At 34.2% G+C, this 24,550-nt stretch overlaps 1 pseudogene; it reads right to left on the minus strand.

Annotated features, from left to right (window-relative positions):
* Nucleotides 1-13,456: 13,456 nt before the first annotated feature.
* LOC117072141 lies at nt 13,457-14,422 on the minus strand (annotated as a pseudogene).
* Nucleotides 14,423-24,550: the final 10,128 nt, after the last annotated feature.

Below are 24,550 nucleotides of genomic sequence, written 5' to 3' on the forward strand. Positions count from 1 at the left end.
GATACTATTGAGATAGGTTATTGATCACAAAACTGATTTTCGAGACACCACTTTGGTAATGTTTGATAATGGTATACTATATTATCTCTCATTCCAAAACATGGGGGTACTTGCTACTTATTATAGTCTCAGCACTTAGGAGTTTATTAGAATTAAATCAGAAAAAGTCTAATTTTATCAGTGTTACATTGGTTCATTGATTTATCTATTTCTGTCTTACAGCTTAGAGGCAACTTGGAGTTCATATGAGTTAAAAGTAGACAAGAAAGAGGGGGAAAAAACTCAATAGACATAGAAAACTTGAGCAACAAATGAAGTTAATACCAAAATACATCCTATAAAAACCTATATAGTTACCATGGATGAGTTAGACATAGCTCTGAGAATTATCACAATCAAGGTCATAGAATTGATTTTACCTATTCATTTAATTCTCTGTCTCCCTTAACTAACTGTAAGCTCCTTAAGGGCAGTCTTTTTATTATTGATGTTTTGTTTCATGTTTTTGCTTTGTATTTTTGTTTTCCACTGACATAGCTCCAGCATCTGAAGCTTTTCATGATGCATGACTTATGCTAAAAAGCTATTTGTTGAATAAAACGATGAATAAATAAATGTATTTTTATGAGTTTTGTTTTTGTTTTTGAAGTTGAAACGCAAATACCCCTCTGGGGATATGTACTATAACTGTGTTCTCTCTGTCTGGTCTTTGTTTTTCAATGTTAGGAATCTTTGCTGTCATAGGAAAGTTTTTTTTTTTTTTTTAATTCAACTGTATAGAGGTAATATTTACATAAAATAAAATTCAACAATTTTAAGTGTACAGTTTGATGAGTTTTGATAATTTTTATGTAATTGTGGAGTCACCACCACATTTGTGATATTTCCATCACCCAAAGAAAGTGCTCTGTTCCTATTTGCAGTGAACCTCCTAACCCCACCCCCTGCCTGAATTTGGTTCTTACAGTTTTCGAATAACTTTAATCATAGAACATGGTAGTTTAAGAGATTCCACAAGGAATTCCTTGCATTCTGAACATATGTTTTTCTTGTTTCCATTGAGTTTAGCAGCCCAATTTTCCCCTCCGTAATTAAGATCAATCATGCAAGACAGTACAGTAACTCACTTCTTTTCCTGTTGATTCAAAGTCATGAGGAGCCCAAAGTGGCTGGGTGGCAGTCATAACTTTCAATTTTTCAATTGAATCATTGTTATGTCTCCTGGTAGAAGCATTTCTCATTTGAAAGCAACACCCTAGATCAGCAAAGCCTCAGGTCATGGGGACAGGAATCACAATTTTGCTAATTAATGTACTACGGGTAATAATGAGTGGTGCCACTGCCATTTTCACCGCTTAATTCCCATGTCTGTGAACCTTTGTTATGGTAAGGATAGCACCATATTGAATGTTGATTTAGAGCACATACAATATCCAACCCCACAAGGCATTGCCACTTAACTAGCACTGTAATGGGCTCTTCAAAAGACCAATGCATCATTCCATAAAGCCAGCTGCTCCAGGATATTGGATAACATGGAAAGACAGGTGAATTCCATGAGCATGGTCCTTTTTTGCTATGAAGTGAGTTCCTTGATCAGAAGCAATGCTGTTTAGAATACCATGATGATGGATAAGATAGTCTGTAAGTCCACAGATGGCAGTTTTGGCAGAGGCATTGCATGCAGGGAAATAAAACCATATTTGTAGTGCCTCTTCTAGTAGGAACAAAGCACTACCCCTTCCATGATGGAAGCTGCCCAATATAATAAACCTACCGCCAGGTAGTTGACTGATCAACCCATATTAGGGCACTCAGTATTGACCCAATTTATTCATGAGTTCACTGGGAAAGGAAAGGAGTGTCTTAGAAAGAGGATGGCACTCAGTATTGGTCTCTGATACTGACAGATTGGGCATTCAGAAGTGGTTATTGACAGGCAATTGGCAGGCTGGCCTTGGTACATAGAAGTCCATGTTACTTAACACTTGGATAGCCTCCAAGGCAGCCAAAAGGCCAGTTTGTTCATGGGTCCATTGGAAAATGAAAGGAGTGGCTTAGAAAGAAGAAGACCAGTATCCAAAAAACTGGTCATCCTATCCACATGATTATTAAAATCCTCTACTCCTGTGGCCATCCTCTACCAATATGTATCTTTCCCAGACCACCTGGTCACCAATTTTCCAATAGTATTCCTTCTAAGTCCCTTAACATGCAGCCAAACTATGGTCACAGCTTGTGAATCATTGTAGACCCTTAGGGCTGACTATTTGTCCTTCTAAGCAAAATGAATAACCAGATGAAATGCTCAAAGTTCAGCCCACTACATGAATTTCCCTTCACAGTGGTCTTTTTAGCATTTCCCATAAAAGGAATATAGTGCTACAGCTGTCCACTTTCAGGCCATGTCTGCATATTTTGCAGAACTATCTGTTAACCAAGTCTGAATTTTTCTTCCTTAGTCAACTAGTAATAGGAAACACACCATGAGGAATTTTCTCTGTTTAACATTTTGTAAATGTAAATAGAAAATTTCTTTTTTTTTTTTTTTGACACAGTCTTGCTCTGTCATCCTGGCTGGAGTACAATGGTGTGGTCTTGGCTCACTGCAACCTCCGCCTCCCAAGTTCAAGTGATTCTCCTGCCACAGCCTCCTGAGTAGCTGGGATTACAGGCACCTGCCACCACGCCTGGCTAATTTTTGTATTTTTAGTAGAGACGGAGTTTCGCCATGTTGGCCAGGCTGGTATCCAACTGCTGACCTCATGATCTGCCCACCTCAGCCTCCCAAAGTGCTGGGATTACAGGCGTGAGACACGGCGCGCAGCCAGATATGTATTTCTTAATGACCTAAATGTGTAACTGAAAAAATTGAAAGACTAAGCAAAATCCTAGATTTTGCAATACCTCTCTGTTTTGTAAAATACACAATTCATTTTTTCTTCTCAGTGGTTCAAATAAGTTTCCCTGGTATGATAGAAAAACACTCCTGCCATCATATACTTAAAATTCTGTTATAAAACTAGAATTTGTTACAATAAGTTATGTCTTTTAGTGCTTACCATGTAATAATTGATTTATTAAGGGTTGTTATCTTTTGATTCAGAGATTTAGAGGATGTAATGATAATATAAGTCATATACCACATTGAGAATACTTATTTGTTAAGGATTGCTGTCCTTTGATTCAGAGATTTAGAGGACATAGTGATAATATAAGTCGTATACCACACTGAGAATACTTATTTGCCTATTTATGTTCGTATGTTATATGAAAACTTCTTGGGGGTCCCCCAAAATTTATGCTTTCTTCCTTTGGATTAAAATATGCCCTATTTGTAACCAATATTAAATGTTCAGTAAGTTATTAATGAATCAGCCAAGAAACTGAGAGAATAAATAACTTTTAATATACTTACTATTTTTACTTTCACACTAGATGAGCAAAGCACAGTAAAAATTACTGTGGTGAGACTAACTGGTTTAGTCACCTTCATAGTTAGTGTACATTTCAGTAGGAACCCTTATCATACCTAGGAGCTAGGTTAGGCTTCAGTCTATTTGGAAAGCATGCTAGATTATTGTTCATCTCCAAACCAATTTTAAATAGTTTGTGACTGTGAAGTGTTTTTCATAATTTTCATGTTACACGATTTTGTAACATGAACTAGAGCAGTCATTCCTAGACTTTAGTGAGCACAACTATAACCTGGAGAGTTACAGTGAGGTATTATTTTATATTTTGTCTTGTGGAAACTTAGGCAAATTTGTAAAGTAGGCATCTATTGCCAAGATCCCTTTCAATGCCCTTTCTCCCACTCCTTGCTGTATTGATCTTTGCCCCTTTGCCAATATTATCTTATTATTATTATTTTTTGTTTGTTTACTGAGCTCTTTCCTCCCCTGTTCCTCCATTTGTACAACCATTCCCAAGATTGTTTTATCCTCCGTTAGCATTATCCAAATTTTGAAATGTTATCTGTCTTTTAGTCCAGTGGCTTACAAACATCTATAAACCAAGTCTTGGAGGAAAACATAAGTGGAGATATTCTAGTTGAAGTTCTTGAGACACCTTCGGGAATTTCTAAGGACCCGTGAAGGAGCATTTAAAAATTACTTCTGGCCGGGTGCGGTGGCTCAAGCCTGTAATCCCAGCACTTTGGGAGGCCGAGACGGGCGGATCACGAGGTCAGGAGATCGAGACCATCCTGGCTAACACGGTGAAACCCCGTCTCTACTAAAAAATACAAAAAACTAGCCGGGCGAGGTGGCGGGCGCCTGTAGTCCCAGCTACTCGAAGGCTGAGGCAGGAGAATGGCATAAACCCAGGAGGTGGAGCTTGCAGTGAGCTGAGAACTGGCCACTGCACTCCAGCCCGGGCAACAGAGCGAGACTCCGTCTCAAAAGAAAAAAAAAAAAAAAAATTACTTCTTTGAGATTCCAAAATTTAACTGTTTTTGACTAGTTGACACTTAAGAAAGAGTGAAGCAATGTCATTTACATTAGGTTGGCATACATGATAAGTCATATATATATATATTCTTGTGATACACACTTTTGAGTAGAAAATACATTTCAAATTAGGCACTACATTGGATAATTACTAATAGAATTTAAGATATCAATGAAAGTCTTTTAATATGGTGGTCAGAGATTTGACTAGGTGCCCTTAGAGTTTCTTAAAATACTTTACAAGCTAACATAATTTGACTTTTTCTGAAGATCAATCTTGGTCATATGTAAACTACAGAAAATAATATTAGAAAAACTATTCACTTGATATTAAAAAAGAGGATGTTTGAGAAGAGCAACTGACCTATTACATACTGTTTTAAATTTGTTTCTAATCTCCAGCTTGGACCTTCATCGTATATATCACTCACCAATATTAACTTCTTTTTTATATATCTGGAATTATTTTTCCAATGAACAGAAGGAAAACTAATGAAAAACAGAAATAATTCCCAAGTCACAATATTAAAGGCCAGAGAGATATTAACTGAATATGTTGCAGTGAGCAAATGGAGTATTACAAAAAACTAAGGAATTTTGCAGTGCTTATTGGAAAAATAGCATAGTAGCAAGCAAAAGGGTATACTTTTAAGTTTAACTTATGTATCATAGAGTTACAATGTGAAAAATTTAATATTTTCATATAAAAATTATCGACAACTTTAACTTTTGTTAACTATCAGGATATCAATTATGAAACATTAATATCTTCTGATAAAATGGCTAGATTATGATGTAATTAATCTGTAATTCTACAAATAGGAAATATTCCTTATATGTGTACATATGCATATTCCTACAATCGTCATGTGCACGTAATAAGCAGTAAACCCTATCATTCTGTGGGTTCAATGTTTGCTAGGTGCAAACATTAAACAGTAAATGCTGTATTTCACATAAATATCCCAAAGAAAAACATTAAAATGTATTTTCAGAGTAGATCAATGGAATTTTAGAAATAGGAAAAACATTCAATTACACTTTGTATCTTATTGTACAGCAGATGACATTAAGATCCAGAGAGGTAAAATGATTACTGAAAGTCAAATAACTAGCTAATTGAAGAGCTGGAATGAGAACTGCCAGGTCCACAAATTCTCAGCCCTCAGGTGGCTCCTTATCTCCATGTACCAACTAAAATGTGATTGGTTATATCTAGATTATATCTACATTTTAATAGACTTTAGGTTGTTTCTCAGTTGAAAGGAGACTTCTTAATTAAACTTCTTGATTTAATTTTGGGTACATAAATGCTTGCTGTGAATTTGGATGCATTCCTGGCTTCAGACAAATCTACAAACCTGATAAAACCAGAGCTTTAATCAAGAGAAAAGAGGGAACCTTTGAAATGCTAAACAATGAAATGAACTGAAGGAAATTCACCCATTTCTTTTTCTTTTCCTTTTTTCTTTTTCTCTTTACCATATAACTTTGAACCTATTTGAAATCCCCTGGAGTGCTAACTTCAGCTGAAGGGTTCAGGAGGACATAAACTCCCAAATTTCACAGAAATGTGAAATGGAGCTCTTTTCCACTTTAAAAAGTATTTTGATTTCTATCTTTTAAAGCTCATGTGGCCTTTGTCTGTCCATGACATTTTTATTTGTAGGTATGGTTTTAATTTTGTATACTAAGGCAAATGCATAAGCAAATATGAAAAGAACAAAGAGGGTCTACTGAAAAGGCAGGCAGAGAAATCCTATCTTTTGCTGTTTCAGAGGATGATAAAATGGATTTTCTTTTATTCTCTTTTTCAGTAGTATAAGAATCACATGCAGGATCTTACAGTTCCCATTTCTAACCAAGAATTTCATTTCAGGCCTTTTCTATGTGAATTTACAATGGCAATAAAAAAAAAAAAAAGTAAGCAAATAGGTTATGCAAAAGAAAACATGATTAACTTGACCTATGAAAGATTTTTGTTATTCTAACATTGTAATATGAAGAAATATTCAGTATAAGGCTACAACAATGTATCAAGAATTCAGGGGTGAAGGGAGATATCTATTTTGAAGGAAGCATAGGGAAGATCTCGGTAAATTGCTCATGGAAATCACTTTAGGTCTGTTGTTTAAGTTAGAGATACTTGACAGATTAAAAAATGTATCTCTGAAACTTAAGACTAAGTGAACATTTTTAGAAAACTACATTTCAACACAAAAAAGGAACATACTTCACTTTACATCATAGTATTTACATCTTGCAATGAATACCCTGAAGTAAGAAGAAAAGGGAAAGCACACAGAGGAACAACTTCAAAAGAATAAACCAGAGTAATGATTCATATATATTTAACGTTCCATGTGTTTGAGTGTTTGTTGAAGCTTTTAGTCCCTTGTGGTGCATTTTTATTAAGTGAGGTACAAGAAAGAAAGAAAAGGAATTCAGAAAATGAGGTGGAAGAATAGGAAATATTCTTGAATTCAGTAATGCTAGAATACAATATTGCCAGAAAATCCTTTTCACCTTAACTCCTTTTGACTTACTACCTTGTCCCTACTTCTGCTGTTCTCCTACTTTGTTTCACGTGCTTATCTTAACTCTGATCCTTTGCCTTAGCATAGCATTACTGCTATCTCTGGAGACTGTCACAGCCGCCTTCTGAAGGCCCTCTGAGTGTCCTGTCTGTACCTAGGAATCTCTTTACTTTCTGTCTCTATGTTGTTGTTATTATTATTATTACTACTACTACCACTATTTGTCTCTAAGAAAGAGTATTCCTCCTTTATATAATTTGACTCTGTGTGCCCATCCAAATCTCATCTTGAATTGTAATTCCCTCATGTAGAGGGAGGGACCTGGTAGGAGGTGATTGGATCATGGTAGCAGTTTCCCTATGCTGTTCTCATGATAGTGAGTGAGTTGTCATGATATCTGATGGTTTAAAAGTGTGGCACTTTCCCCGCTCTCTCTCTAGCTCTCACTCCTGCCACCATGTAAGAAGTGCCTTGCTTCCAGTTTGCTTTCCACCATGATTGTAAGTTTCCTGAAGCTTCCCCAGCTATAGAGGACTGTGAGCCAATTAAACCTCTTTCCTTTATGAATTATCCTGTTTCAGATATGTCTTTATAGCAGTGGGAAAACAGACTAATACACTCCTTTCAAAGGTAATTTATCACTTGCTTCCTTAAGGCATCTCCTTCACTAGTTATCTGCTCCTGTATATTCCTGTCCAATATCTTTGCTTTAGATTTTCCTCTGAGTAAACAAACTTCGTAATGCTTCAAGCTACTATTCTATTTCTCTTTTCTCTATCACCATCAAAAATGAGTTTTTAAAAATATTCCAGTTACTCTTTATTCCCTCACTTTCTACTCACTTGTTATTCCTTTAAATTTTCCATAATCCCCCTGATTTATCTCATACACTTTTGTTCAGATAAATTCTACCTCTACATCTCTAGAGTTAGTGTCTGGTTCTTGTTTGCAAGGAGCAGATAGCAACTGTGCTCCAGTTAAGTAGAAAAGCAATTTAATGAAAGAGTATCAGATCATACAAAGAACAGATGGGAAGACTATGCAAACGATTCAAAAATTAAGCAAGAAATAACTTACAATTCAACAATATGCCCAATTTTTACAAAGGTAAAGTCAAACCACAAGGAAACCTTTTTATACCCACTAGGATGGCTGCAATAAAAAGACACATAATAAGAAGTATTGGCAACGATATGGAGAAATGGGAATGATCATCGATTTCTGGCAAGAATGTAGAATGGTGAAGATGCTTTGGAAAACAGTTTGACAGTTCCTCAAAATGTTATCATTCTAAGTGTCCATTGGTGGGTGAATGGATAAATAAAATGTGGAGTACAGATACAATAGAATACATTTCAGTATTTAAAAAGAAGTTACTTTTGTCATTTGCAATGACACAGATTAGCCTGGAGGTCATTATGCTAAATGAAATAAACTAGGCAAAGAAAGACAAATATTGCATAATTTCACTTATATATGAAATCAAAAAATGTTGAATTCATAGAAGCACAGATTAGAATAGTGGCTGCCCAGGGCTGGTGGTGGGAGAAGGATAAAGGGAGATGCTGGTTAAAGGAACAAAGTTTTAGTTAGACAGGATAAACAACTTTTGGAGATCTATTGTACATCATAGTGACTACAGTTAATGTATGGTCTACTATAAAATTGCTAAGAGATTAGATCTTAAATGTCATCACACAAAAATATTAAGTATGTGAGGTGATGGGTATGTTAGTTATCTTGATTTAATCACTTCACAATGTGTGTGTCTATGTATGTGTATACTGAAACAGCACATTGTAAATCCATAAATATATACAATTTTTATTTGTCAGTTATACTTCAGTAGAGCTATCAGTGAAACTCATCTGTTAAAACAGAAGGGAAGAAAAAGTTAAACATGGAGTTGTCGTATGGCCCAGCAATTCCATTCCTGTATAGCCAAGAGAAATGACAATATGTATGTCCACATCAAAACATACACACAAATGTTCATAACAACATTATTCATAATAGCCAAAAGGTGAAAGCAACATGCGTGTCTGCCAGCTGATGAATGGAAAAATAAAATGTAATCTATCCATATAATCATTTGGCAATTAAGCTGTGAAGTACTGATACATACAACAACACGGAACTTTGAAAACATTATGCTAAGTGAAATAAGCCACTCACAAAATATTGCACATTGTCAGATTTATTTTGATGGATGTCCAAAGTAGAAACATACATAGAGATGTAAGGGAGAATAATATTAATATTTATTTGGAGGGAGGTGAAGGTTGAGTGTTAATGGGCACAGAGTTTCTTTTAGATGATGAAAGTGTCCTAAAATTATATCATAGTGATGGTTACAAACTCTGTGAATATACTAAACGCTACTAAGTTGTACATTTTAAATGGGTGAATTTTGTGTTGTATGAACTATATCTCAATGAAGCCATTTTTATTAAAGTCAATCAGGGACCAAGGAAGGTCATTCAGAATAAGGCATATCTAGCCCTGGCCACAGGACCAGTCAGATTTCTGTGCTGCCAATGGTCCTGTTACACCTGAATACATGCTGCCTCTGCCACCAGTGGGCAAAGATATTGAATGTTGGTGGTGACATGAGGCCTTTTATCTTTTCTCTTTCTGTGTCAGCCACCTCAGACGCATGCCCTGAGAGGGAACAACTGATTGTCCAAGTTTAAGACAAGTATCTGAGGTCTAATGTTGGGGTCTGCGTGTTTCCTAAACAAAGGAATGAACACACAAGACAACACAAGACAAGACAAACATGGCGGCCGCCCCGAACGACACGCTCCGCTTTATTTTATACAGTCATTTGTGGAATGTTACCAAGTCACAAGACACATTGTTGTTTTTCTGACTTTTCCCTGACTTTCTGGATTTTCAAGATGTTTACACATAAACAAGCCCCCAGGGTCTGCCGTTTGCAGCTGGCTCCTTTGTCCTTCCTGCAAACAGGGAAGGAACACCCTGCTTCGTTTGCAAGAGCAGGACTTATCAGGAACGCCCTGCTTCGTTTGCAAGAGCAGGACTTATCAGGAACGTCTCGTTTGCTAGCACGTAGTCCTCTACAGTCTAAGGTCAAGGAATTTGGGGGAACAAATACCTGATCTTTTATATAAACAAAAACAATGTTCTACTCTCTAACTATAAACAAGGGAGTTCAAACACTAGGCGGCTATAAAATGAAAACTGTTACCTAGGGTCTCTACAGAAATATATGGATTTGTTTTCCCTATTGTCAGTTGTACTATCTAACTCAATGACCTGCCTAAACCTGAACATTAGAATCCTCAGGACTGGGGGTAGGAGAACACTCTGGCTTTAAAAATTGTGGTACATATATGCCATGGAATACTATGCAGCCATGAAAAACTACCAAGTCATGTGCTTTGCAGCAACATGGATGCAGCTAAAGGTGATGATTATCCTAAGCAAATTATTGCAGGAATAGAAGCCTGAATACCATATGTTCTCACTTATAAGTGACAGTTAAACATTGAATACACATGGACATAAAGATGGGAACAATAGACACTGGGACTACTAGAGTGAGGAGAGAGGAGTGGAGAAAGGGCTGAAGAACTACCTACTGGATACTGTGCTCACTCCCTGGGTGATGAGACTATCCATACCCCAAGCCTCAGCATCACGCAATATACCCATGTAACAAAACTGCCCATGTACCTCCAAATCAAACAAAAAAGAGTACTCAAGACAACCCCCTGAACCGTTATTGGATTGAATTACAGCATTCTCCCTTGACTCTTTAGTGAAAACTCTGTTCCTCCTGACACTGAAAAAAAGTTAGAGTTCGTTTTGATTTCTCACTTCTCATTACTCCCTACAACCAACAAGTGGCAAAGCCCTAAACTCTCTTATAATCCACCCACTCACTTTAAAAATAAATTATTAGTACTGCTACTTTTAATTAGTTGAAGCCTCTGTAATTTTCCATTCAATTTATTTCAATTAAATTGTAACAGGATTTTCTTCTCTCCCAAGATCAAACCACTTCATATGCCACTGCCAGAACAAACTTCTCAAGGCATAGCTTGATAAGCTACTGCCCCGTTCAAAACCTTCCACAATAAAACATGAATTGCATGTTAAACCAAAGTGTGATTGATATTCAAGGTCCTTAAAATTTTGCCGATCTCCCTTTCCATAATACTTTCCCAATTTTCTCATTTAGGTAAACATGTATTGACAAGTAAGTTTTGCTTTTCACTTAGTTAAAGTACATAATTCAGTGATTTTTAGTATATTCAACGACAATTTTGAAAAATTGTTTCAAAAATAGATAAACTTAAAATCCAAAGGAATAGACAAATTTACATCATTCCTTTATTGCTACAAATCTAATAATTTATTACTAGAAAATCTGTCATTTAAATAGGTTTAAATTTAGATAAGTTAGTTAAGTTTTCTAAAAATGGTAAAAGATATTTCCCTGATCCCTTAAAAAATCTGAATAAACATACAATTATTCAACAAGTGGCAAGCTTTATTAGCGGTTATCAGATATAAGTTATAGGTAAAAAGACATCAAAGAAATAAGCTTTTGGCAACTTACAATAGATGTGTCTTTTTCAATTATAAATACCTACTCTAAAGTGTATATGATTTTAACTGAAAAGTTTTTTTTGTTTTTTTTGTTTTTTTGCCTTTTTAGACTTCATGGAAGTATAACTGAAGTCCACTGAACTTCACATATTTAAAGCATACAATGTGATAACTTTTGGCATATGCATGCACACCTGGGAAATGATAACCACCGTCAGGATAACAAATATTTCCATTTCTCTGAAAGTTTCTTTGGACCCATTTGTAATCTACCCCCTCATGCACCCACATATTTGATCTGCTTTTCGTCACTATAAACTAGTTTATTGCCATGGTCTGAATGTTTGTGTTCCCGCAAAATTCACATGTTAAAATCCTAAGCCCTAAGTGATGGTATTAGGAGGTGGGTCCTTTTGGGAGGTGATTGGGTCATGGAGGCAGAGATCTCATGAATGTAACAAATGTGAAGGGAACTAATTGGCTCATTCTACCATGTGAGAACACAGCAAGCAGATGCTATATATAAATCAGGAAACAGAGCTCACCAGACATTGAATCTGCTGGAATGTTGATCTTGGAATCCAGCCTCTAGAACTGTGAGAAATAAATTTCTATTGTTTGTAAGCCACCCACTTTATGGTATTTTGTTATAGCAGTCTAAATGAGCTAAGACATTGATTCCCTAGAATCTTACATGAATGGATTTATAAGATGTGTTTATTTTCCCCCTTTTTGCTTTTGATTTTTGGCCTGGCTTTGTCCACTTAGTATAATGATTTTGAGATCCATCCATGTTATAGCATGAATTAATAGTTTCTTTCCATTGCTAAGTAGTGTGTCATTAAATGGATATATCACAATATGTTAACTCATCATATGTTGGACATTTGGGTTGTTTAGAGTTTTTGTCTATTTCAAATAAAGTTGTTATGAATACTTGTGACCTGGTCTTTGTGCAGTCACACATTTTGGTTTCTCCCCGATAAATACCTAGGAAAGGAATATCTCATGTGTCTGATAAGTATATATTTAAGTTTACAAGAAACTTTCCAACTCTTTTCCAAAGTGATTATACCATTTTACCTTCCCACTGGCTATGTAGGAGAGTCCCAGTTGCCCCATATCTTTTCTGCTTCTGTTTTAATTTTTTAATTTTCGTTTTGCCCATTCTTCTGCATGGGTTGTGGTGAATTTGCATCCCCAAAGACTAATGATGTTTTATACCCTTTCTATGGGTCATCTGTGTACTTTCTCTTTCAAGATAACTATTAAACTCTTTTGCTCATTTAAAAATATACTGAATTGTTTATTGTTCTGTTATTGAGTTGTAAGCATTTTATCATTGACAATATGACAGTTTGTTTTTATCAAGTAGTAGGTTTTTAAAAAATAATGTATTGTTTTTATAATACAACAAGATGACAATCCATGAAAGGACATATATAAACTAAGATAATATTAACTATCTAAATTAAAAGATCATAATTCAAATTGCTAATAATAATCTTTGTGTAGAAACAGCTATAATTTATGAAATGCACCTACCTTCTCATGAAGACTATGAAGCCTTGCCACAAATTCAATTATTTAATTTATAGTAATCATGTTGTGTTTTTTGTGCTTAAATAAACATGCATGATCACAGACAGCACAAAACCTATTTATAGGGATTTTTAGTTTTCTTTAAAATGGATTCCAAGCATCCTTTAAATTGTGAGTGGCAACAGGCTATGTCCTTAAAGAAAAAGGATTCTTTCTAAAAGAAGTGTGCAATAGCTATTCAATACTGCAGGAGTGGTTATATAACTAAGTGATGGAAATGAGCAGTGCTCTGCTAACTGTTTTAGTGTAACAACCTTCTGTCTGGTCACTGAGTTCTAATTTCTCATGCTAGCAGCCAAACATGTACTCTATTGCTTTGGATACAAGACTCTCATTGTTTTTAGGTGTTTTCCTGTTAGAAATAACTTGATTGTCACTAATAGAAGCTCTGTATGCTGTAGAAAGAGGTCTCAGTGTAGAAATTCTAGGAGTACTTCCAGGTTGTATTGGTTTACCTAAGGTTTTGATTGGTGATGTAAAGGCTGAAGATGGAGATGATAAAGCACATCTGTCACTGTTTTCTATAACACTTGCATCAAAACATGGTTGTACACCAATCATGATGAATTATCTAAAAATTATCCTGTCTTTGCTTGAGGCTTTCTAGGCCTACAGTTTAGATTAATAACAAATATTTATTTTCCTGTGTGTTAGACATAACATATTTTGAGATATTCCCATATTATACAAATTATAATATGTAAAAAGCAGACGCTTGAGGAAACCCAAACACAATAACTCAAGTGTCACTGAGGTGACCTTCTGAAGTCAGAGGATCTCCTTGAGTATAGAATCCAAGTGGGCAGGAGATAATGTCTTTCATGGCTGACCAATATATGCTAGACTAAATATACTTTGCCCGGTTGCAGGAGTAGTTGTCTTAACTCCAAGAGGACTCTGCATTAATAAAATATTTGACTCTCTTCTTGAAGTTAAAAGTGTTGATCCAAGCCCTGGTCTAGAAATTTCATTTTACATATACTTCTAACTGGTGGAGCTCCACTTTTATCTTTATGAGTTGGTGTAACTGGCTATGGCGGTGATGAGCCACCTGCAAGTAAACATGATCTCATTTCCGTTACTCCTACTAGGACCACTAATTGATTGAACTTAAAGAGTCACTGGAAAATCCATCATTAAAAAGATAGGTAAGAACTGGACATTACCTCCTGGCTTTGGAGATGTGGATGAACTCACCATCAGTGGTTCAGTTCCCAACATGGGCACATGTGGTTCCATAGCAAAGGCTGCCATTGTGGTAGGAACTACACTAATCCTGGGACCTTGAGAGTTGTAAGCATTCTTTATCTCTTTTTCTAATTTATGTGTTTTGAATATTTTCTCTTAGGTTATAGCTTGCCATTTCATTTCTCCACTATGTCTTTAGAATAATATGTTTTAAATTTTAAATAAGTCCAATTTATAATTTAAAAAAAAAACTTTATGGTTCATTGCTATTGTTTCCTATGTAAGAAAACTTTGATCACCAGGAGGTTGCAAAGATTTTCTCTTATTTTTTTCCTCCAGGAATATTATAGCTTTTGGTTTTATATATAGGTCTACGATTCACTTTGAGTACATTTTTATGCACAATATATGATAAGAGATGCCACTAATTTATTTTTCCATATGGGTACACAGTTGATACCACATTTCTTGGATTGCCTAGAGGGCAATGTTCCATTGATCTATATGTCACTTTTCTCAAGGCCCATAGTCTTGATTACTCTACTTTTAGAATATATATTGAAATCATGTACAGTAAGACCTTCTCTACTTAGTTCTTTTTTTGAAAAAATTGCTTTAACTATATTCGGTTTTTTGTTTTTTCACATAAATTTTAAAACCACCTTGTTACATTCTACAAAGAAGACTTCTGCAATTTTGATTGTCTCCTCAATTGTTCAATTGCCAAAAAGATTATGCCCCTATTATTTTTGCTTTATCTTATAGTCTTCTGGGATTTGATACTTGCTGATTGAATACTTCAGGAAAGAGCAGCCCACCTGCTGCGGGTATACCATGTCACATTATACCAGATACAACCTTTTTGTTCCTGACACAAAGCACTGAATTCAGTGCTAAGTGGTTGTGATAATACTGACAATATTTATATGCTTAGAAAATAGAGGGAGCAGTCATGATTTGACATCATTGAAACCTCTGCTGGGTGACAAGTGTTGAATTGCCCTCTGAAACTATTTTGGCACAGCTAGTGGATACTCGACATGTTCTGCCTCTAATTTAGTTTTCTTGCTTTATATATTGACATTTGATATATATCATATGTATCAAAAATATAAATATGCATTTATATGTGTATACACATGCACAAACACACATATGTTTATGTGTGTGTCTGTTTTCTATCTTTATGTCTGTTTTCTTTATCCTCAATCCTATTTTGGAATAAATAATTTCTGACAGGATGATGTTCAGCCTTGAGTTACATAATATGTTATATTGCATATCCCATTGAAACAAAATCTCTAGGTTTATCTATGTTTTCTAGAAAGTTACTGATAGAGTTATACTGTGCATCTGACAGAAATTTACAATAAAAGATATTGAGTGATATTTATTTTTGAGAATTTTTAAATATTTTAATTATTCATTGTAATTGTTTGCTTTTCCAAGAAGCAAACACAGCATCAAATGTTGAACTTCTATAGGTTTATTAATTTCTGCATATTCAGCCCCATAATTCTTATGAGGAATTTTTATCACAATCTTCACAATTTCATGGTGTATATTAATTTCCCTCAGGATTTCAGTTTTGTTAGGGTAGTCTGAGATTCTATGACCATTAAAAACTGTATACTTGTTCCTAAAGAGCCCTAGAGTAAGAATACCTTTTTTTGTTTTGTTTTGTTTTGTTGTTTTGTTTTTTAGATAGAGTTTTGCTCTTATCACCCAGGCTGGAGTGCAATAGCACGATCTCGGCTCACTGCAAACTCCGCCACCCAGGTTCAAGCGATTCTCCTGTCTCAGCCTCCCAAGTAGCTGGGATTACAGGCATGCACCACCAAGCTGGCTAATTTTGCATTTTTAGTAGAGATGGGGTTTCTCCATGTTGGTCAGGCTGGTCTCGAACTCCTGACCTCAGGTGATCCGCCCACCTCGGCCTCTCAGAGTGCTGGGATTATAGGTGTGAGCCACTGTACCCAGCTAAGTACACCTTTTTCTAACACCTTTTAACGGGAACCAAATGCATCAAATATACTTATAAATTTTATGCAATTTTGTATACAAGAAACTAGACTGGTATATATACAAGTGCAATATTTTTAGAGGAGAGATGGGCTGTTGCTCATGTTCATGTTAGCTGCCTGGGCCACTATCTTCTGGTTTCATATTATCTATATTGTATTTATGTTTTCTCTGTTTATCAGAGTTGTTTACAATCTACAAAATATCAGAAAGAAATTCAAGGGCATTTGTTATACCATATATTTCATTATGTTACATAACCAATGTAACAATAAGTCCAAAATCAAAACTACAAAACATATTCTGGAGGTAGAGTGCAGGTAAAATATATTATAAGTATTATTGGAAATAAAGGGATATCTTCCACCAAAAGAATCATTTTTTGTTGTTGTTGTTATGAGGAAATTAAGACTATAGCATTGGAAAGAATATAATAAGACAAGTTCTTGGGCAATTTGACAGTTTTGTTTAACACATAGAACAATCCTGAATATATCATCTATCTCACCTACTTTTACTGTCTGCTATTATATTTTTCACTGTGATGCGATACTTAGATAAAAGATATTTTATGGTAAAAATATTTTTTTGTCCTCTAACATGGCTTCAGTGATGCGGCACAACTTCATTAACATGTCAAGAAAATATGCATGAGAGGGTGTTTCAATAATTACATATGCTCAGTTTGAATTCTTAATATGTAGGGGGAAGAGAGAACTATAATTTTTTTTTCTTAATGCTGAACCCTTTATTGCCTCAGCTATTTATCATCTGGGAGAACTGAGAATGAGTTCTCATAAGGGAGTTTGAAGTTAACATAAAAGGAAATAATTTATAGTCATGTAACATACATACAACCATTTATTTTTTAGTAATTATTATCTTTCCTTAACTGTGGTATTTATTTTTTTTGTCTGTGAGCTTGAAAACACTTATCTGATACTAACTGGTAGAAAGTCAGTTGCCAAAGAATCATCTATTATGAGAAGGTATATACTTAATTATTTTCTTTTGTAAATCATGATCGAAGGGGAAAAAGAAATGGAAACAATACCTCTTGAAAGTCATTGCAAAAACAAATTTATACAACTTCTACTTCCAGCCAAGACAGACTAATAGAAACATGAGGAATACTCTCTTGCCCCAAGGAACTTAAAACTAGAAAAAAAAATGATGCTCTATGTTACAACTTACCAAATTGTGCACTTTAAATGAATGCGGGATTTATTTTTACATTTATCTGTCAAGAAAAATATTTGTAAAAATACCTTGAGCTCTAAATCTCTAAATCTATACTATGTGTGGTTTAGCCATGAATACTTTTCCCACTGAAGTCTGGATTCAGCAAGAGCTTCATGGTCTTGTCTGGGATACAAGTATTGTTGTTCCAAAAAGTCTTTTTAATTTTGGATGTTTCCTACACAAAGAAATGATAAATATTTGAGGGGATGGATATGCTAATTACCCTTAATTGATCATTACACATGGTATACATGTATCAGAATATCACTCTGTATGTACTCCATAAATGTGTATAATTATTACATGTCAACTTTTTATTTATTTATTTATTTTTATTTTTTGGAGACGGAGTCTAGGCTATCATCGAGGCTGCAATGCAGTCGTGCAATCTCGGCTTACTGCAACTTCACCTACCTGGCTCAAGCGATTCTCCTGCCTCAGCCTCCTGAGAGGCTGGGATTACAGGCACCCACCAACACGTGTGGCTAATTTTTGTGTTTTTCATGGAGACAGGGTTTCACTATGTTGACCAGGCTGATCTCGAACTCCTGACCTCAAGTGATCCACCCACCTTGGCTTCCCAAAGTGCTGGGATTACAGCTGTGAGCCACTGTGCCCAGCCCTACATGACAATTTTAAAAGATAAATAATTAATTCTAAAATGAGTTTCAGGCATTAGATCATGTGAACTTATTAATTATGTAAACTACTTTTGTCCAACTTTTGTATGAGTCATTGCTTTAAATTATGTTGTCACAAGCATGCAAGATACTCATTGCTATTGAGTGAATTGCATCACCCTCCAAAGTCATCTGTTGATGCACTATACCCCAATGTGTTAATATTTGGAGACAGGCCTTTGGTGGTATTACGTTTAGATGAGATCATGAGGGTGGAGTCTGCATGATGCGATTGGTGCTCTTATAAGAAGAGACGCCACAGAGGTTCCTCTTCCTCCATCCAGTTAGAAGGCAGGAAGAGAGCCTTCACCAGAGCCAGACCATGCTGGCAGCCTGATCTTAAACTTCAAGCTTCCACATCTGTGAGAAACTTTCTGTTGCTTAAGCCAAAAAATAAAAAGTCTTTTCAGCTCTTCACTTTGCCAATAACCGCACACATCATTTTAGTCTCAATATAAATTGCTGAAATGAAATTATTGCTCAATTCATAAAGAGGTTATAAAAATCAGTATTAAAATACTATTAAAAGGTACTTATGTGTTTATCAATTCTCAGGATTTTATTGTTATAAGACTTACATGTTAACTCGCTGGGGGCTCAGACATTAATAAATTCAGTTCAGATAAATCCTGGAGTGGCTTCACTCACATGCATTCACACTATTCAATTATTATTGGCAGAAAATTAGGCTACAGCTAATTGCATGATTTGGTAATTACTTGCATTAGTCCTTTCTCCCTTTTATATAATGTCTGCATTTAGAAGTGAAATGTATTACTGCATCATCATAGTTAACAAACAGCCAAAATAGTAATCGTTGTTTATATGCTAATCAACTAAAGTAGTCTCTTGTTTTGTTTTCTGAGATAGAGAAGTTGGTAAATTTTATGAGTATTTAAATATGCAAGCACTTTGGCAGCTTCTTTTGAGTAATAAATTAGACAATAGTGAACAGCATAATGTATTCTGGTTTTCTTGACAGTTTGTGCATTAGAACAAAAAGATTTGAAATTTGCAAATTATTGAATTTGGGTATACTCTTAGATTAAAATTATTTCATTTGTTTAACTCCTGATGGTTCTATATTTGTAGCAATTAGTAATTAATTCAATAACTTTTTTTGAATTATATCTTGTTTTCTTTGTGTTAGATTCTAACACTTTCAGAATGAGTAAGATAGTCCCTATGCTCAAAGATTGCCTGTATGGTGGGAGAACTATATATGCCAAATACTGTAAGATAAGTACTATGGTACAGAGAAGCATGCAGGGAGACACTGTTCAGCTGGTGGGCTTGGCAAAATTTTAATTACAAAATGCTTATTTATTTTTAATAATTAATGATTAATTTTTTAATGATTAAAATTTAATACCAAATTCAAATATCTGCTTCCTCATCTGTTCTCTACCATGTTGTCTTCACAGAAGCAATAACTTTTGTCCTTTTGTCTGTTTTACATCTTTTGACAATTACAGCTATATTCTTATTATCAATCTGGTGGGTCTTTTTGGTCTCTTAGACATTATTTATTTAGTTTCTGATAGAATACATACTTAGATTATTCATCACCTTCTTTCCCTTCTTTTTCCAGCAACTATTCTTCACTTAGATATAATTCTACCCTTTAATTTCAGGTGGAATACTTAAAACTCTGGTTTTTATTCCATTAACCATAGGCTTTATCTTTGGCTCCTCATTTATAAAAAGGAAATATTAGCACTTTCACCATTAGAATCTCTGCTTTCCCTGTGTCCCACCTCCTAACTTTGATCAGCTATAATTTTAGTGTAATGTGGTCGATGCTCATAGCATTTAATCCTTTTATAGGCTTTCATGCTCCTAAGTTGAAAATAATCACTCTGAACAATCTATGGGACAATGCATGTAAAAGGATTTAGAATAGTACCTGGCCATGAGAAATGTTCCAGCAGTGGAAAGATTTTCTTTGCATTTATAAAAAGCTAAGTAACTAATACAGAGAATGACACGTTTGGTTTTAATAACTTTTATTTTCCTCCATAATTCTCATCTCTTTCTCCTATTTAAAGATAGCAAAATATAAATGACCTCAGATGTGACATTTAATATTCTTTTTATGTACAAATTAAGATTTAAAAGTTTGACTACTAAAGTTTATGTAACCATTATTCACTAATTTATTTTTAAAACAAATGTATATAATATTTTATACTTGTAATATTTTATACGCTATACATAAATCATATCGGAATTCACTAGTAATCTAATTTTTATGCTATGCTAATCTGTTATTTCAATATTCTTAAGACTGTAAAGTGGTAGTGATACTTTCCTTTTTCAATTCAAATAAATGTTACAAAAATTAAAAATTAAAAACATACTACATAAGTAATCAATTATATTAAATTTCTATTTAAAATATTTTTATCTTATATACTTAAATTGAGTTTTTAAATTTTGGTTTTATCATCATTTATGTGAAAATATACTACATTAACTGCCATTCTAACATTCTATGCTTTTAAGTGGATATATAGTTATGTTTAAAATTAATATCTTGTAATGATGGTTTCCATCTGTATCCATGTTCCTATAAAGGATGCGAACTCATCCTTTTTTATGGCTTCATAGCATTCCGTGGTGTATATGTGCCACATTTTCTTAATCCGGTCTGTCACTGGTGGACCATCATTCTCAGCAAACTATCGCAAGAACAGAAAACCAAACACCGCCTGTTCTCACTCATAGGTGGGAACTGAACAATGAGATCGCTTGGACACAGGAAGGGGAACATCACACACTGGGGCCTATTGTGGCGAGGGGGAGGGGGGAGGGGGGAAGGGGGAGAAATAGCATTAGAAGATATACCTAATGTAAATGACGAGTTAATGGGTGCAGCACACCAACATGGCACATGTATACATATGTAACAAACCTGCACATTGTGCACATGTACCCTAGAACTTAAAGTATAATAAAAAATTAGTATATTGGAATTTGAGCACTACAACTTTATTTTAATATATACTTTCAATTTTCAAATGTATTTGACCTGGCTAGTTCCAGTCTAACACATGTTCATATAGTCACATTAATATTTTTGTATTCATCATTTAAAACGGCATTTGAAAATCTGAAAATATAGTAAGGACATAGTTTATATTTTATAACTGGAAATATCTTAGAATTACAATGTATTGTTCTGAGGTCCCAGAAATAGAGGATTTCCATACTATCATGGGTTAATGGATGGTATTGGTTTAAATGAAATATGAAAGCTTTGATTTACCTTTAATTTGTATAAGTTATTTTCTAAAACTAGTTTTATTATAATTATAAAGGCAATCCATGTACCATATGAAATATAAGAAAAATTAGTATGGACATGCATGATAATATAAATTATAGTTTCATTACCCAAAGAGAAACACCATTAATATTCATAAATATTACCTTCCATTTGTTTTCCCTAAGAAAAAGACATACCTTAAGGTAAATGAAATATCATATATAATATTTTATGTCTTACTTTTCAATTAAAGTTATGGCCCCCATATCTCCCCACAATAAAAATTATTTTTGGATTCCACTTTCAGGCGTAATAGTCTACACTGTGGTTACACATTAATGTGTTTAACCATTTCCTTGATTTTGGATATTTAGATTGTTCTCAGAGTACCCTTTTAAAAAATAGTGTTATGATTTTTTTTCTATTAATGTTTTTAGAATAAATTCCTAGAAGGACAATTATAGGATCCAAAATTATTAGACTTTTAAAATTTCTTTAAAGTTTTTCTAAATTTCCTAAAACATTTTATCAGTTTTTACACACATTAACAGTGTTTGTCAAAGTTCATTTTACTTATCTCTCTGCAATATTGGTTAATTTATTTTTAACAACATTGGCTAATTTGTTTTAACACTTGAAATATGAACATAGACATCTCATTGTTATGATGTATATTTAGTTGTTTACTAATATGGCAGAATAAAAAATATATATATATATATATGCAGCTGACATTACTGTTTTTACCAAAATTCATTTGACCCCTACTTTTAGAAATATGAAAGGATTATAGTTTTTTATCCTCTGGAAATTATAGATGGCCCTATGTCCTGCCAACTGAAATATACTTTATTAATCTGCCTACCTATTATATTTTAGTTACTTTAATTCCATAATTTATTTTCTATCTAAGAGATATATTCCCCCATCGATCTCACTATTTCCTTTTCAAAATTTTCTAAGCCTGTCTTCCATGTTTATTTTTTCATTTTTATGTTAATATTATTTTAAAACTTTGTAAAATTAAATACATAATTTTGCTTAAAATTATATTGGCAAGAATAATGTTTTTAAATTACAAATAAAAATTATGCTGAAATTGTATTTTGATTTGAAAAGAATAGCTATTTCAATAATATTCTCATTGTATGTCAGTACTTAATACAGATCCTCCAGTTTCAAGGTAGAATATTTTTGTAGGTGTTTTATAGTGCAATATATTCTTCACTAATATTTTGCAATAATTTTCTGTTTTGTTTGTCATTATGAACAGTAGATTATGTTTTCCAACAGACTTTTTATCAATATTAATTATTGGATGATTATTCCTTTTTATAACTATAATTTATAAAGTACTGGTAATTTCTAATGATTTTCAATAAATTATTTTGAATTTTCTGGCAATGTAATTATTTTGTCTGTGATACTAAAATTTTGGTGCTCTCTAACATTCATTTTTATTATTTCTGGCTCAAATTTTATTGCAATGGCTTAAACTTTCAGAAGATGCATTAAGTAAATTGTTGGCATAAATCAAAGTTGCTTGCTTCTTAATTTTCTTAGAAATGTATCAAGTACTTCCATCTTAATTCATGTATTGTTGGTAGCTTTAAGATATACAGAGAGGCATTTTAGCATATGATTATACTTACTGACTCTGAAGGCAGTGTGCTGAAATTTAAATCATGATCAACTTAAACTCTGTCCTATTTTTCTCTAACAGAAGAGTGTTAATCAATGAGAAAAACTAAGAATAATAGATAAAAAAGACAAAGTGTAGTGCCTGGGTCGTATTAAGAATGTAATATACATTAACTATTTTTATTATAATGTTTTCCCAAAGTCTTTGTTTTTGTAGGCACCCCTTTATCCTGTATCACAAATCTTTTGTAGAATCTCTTATCTCAGAAAAAAAAAAGAAATAGTTTTTTACCTTAGAGTCTCCTCTAAATACTGTCCCATATGAATGTTATCCAGTCTTCCTAAAACAATTATCTGCAATTCTTGTCTCAGAACTCCTCACATCCCTTTTACTCTTCAACTCACTGCTATCACCACTGCTTAAAAACAACTGTTCTTGTAAACATATAAGTCTTTCCTTATCCGTAGAGAATATGTTCCAATATCCCCAATGGATGCCTGAAACTACAGGTAGTACCAAGCCCTCTGTAAACAGTGTTATGTTTTTTCCTGTACATGCCTATGATAAAGTTGAGTTTATAAATAAGGCACGGTAAGAGATTAACAACAATGAATAAAATAGAACAATTAAAACAATATGCCAGTGTCACTGCTCTTGTGTTTTAGGGCCATTGTTAAGCAAGATAAGGGTTACCTGAACCCAGCATTGTGATACCACAATAGTCCATCTATGACCAAGATAGCTACTAAAGGACTTACAGCCCTGTAGTGTGTGCAAGGTGAATACCATGGGCAAAAGAATGATTCATGTCCCGGGCATGAGGGAGTGGTACAGGAAGGGATTTCATCATGCTACTCAGAAAGGTGCCATGCAATTTAAAACTTACAAATCGTTTATTTCTGGAATTTTCCATTTAATATTTCTGGACTGTGTTGACCTTGGGTAACTGAAATCATGGAAAGTGAAACTGAAGATAAGAGAGGACTACTGTATTGCTAATGATCTCCATCAATCCAATTCCAATGGCTACCTTTATCCTCATTTCACTTGATAGTTCCAAAGGATTCAGTACAGTTGACAACTCCTGCCTTCTTGCGTCTTCTTTCTCTTTTACTTTCGTACATTCCTGGGTTTCTAGATGTTTTCCCAGTCATTCTTTCTCAATCGTGTGTGTGTCTGTGTGTGTGTCTGTATGTGTGTGTGTGTGTGTGTGTGTGTGTTTGACGTCTAAATATTCAAATTCTGTGAGCTCATCCTGGATAGCTTTTTCTTCTTAAGTCTCTCTTTAGTTGGCCTTATTCAGTCCCATTGACTAATATTTTACCTATTTGCTGTGTCAA

The sequence above is a fragment of the Trachypithecus francoisi genome, unplaced genomic scaffold (genome assembly GCF_009764315.1).
Source record: "Trachypithecus francoisi isolate TF-2019V2 unplaced genomic scaffold, Tfra_2.0 Lachesis_group4, whole genome shotgun sequence".
NCBI classification, from domain to species: Eukaryota; Metazoa; Chordata; class Mammalia; order Primates; family Cercopithecidae; genus Trachypithecus; species Trachypithecus francoisi.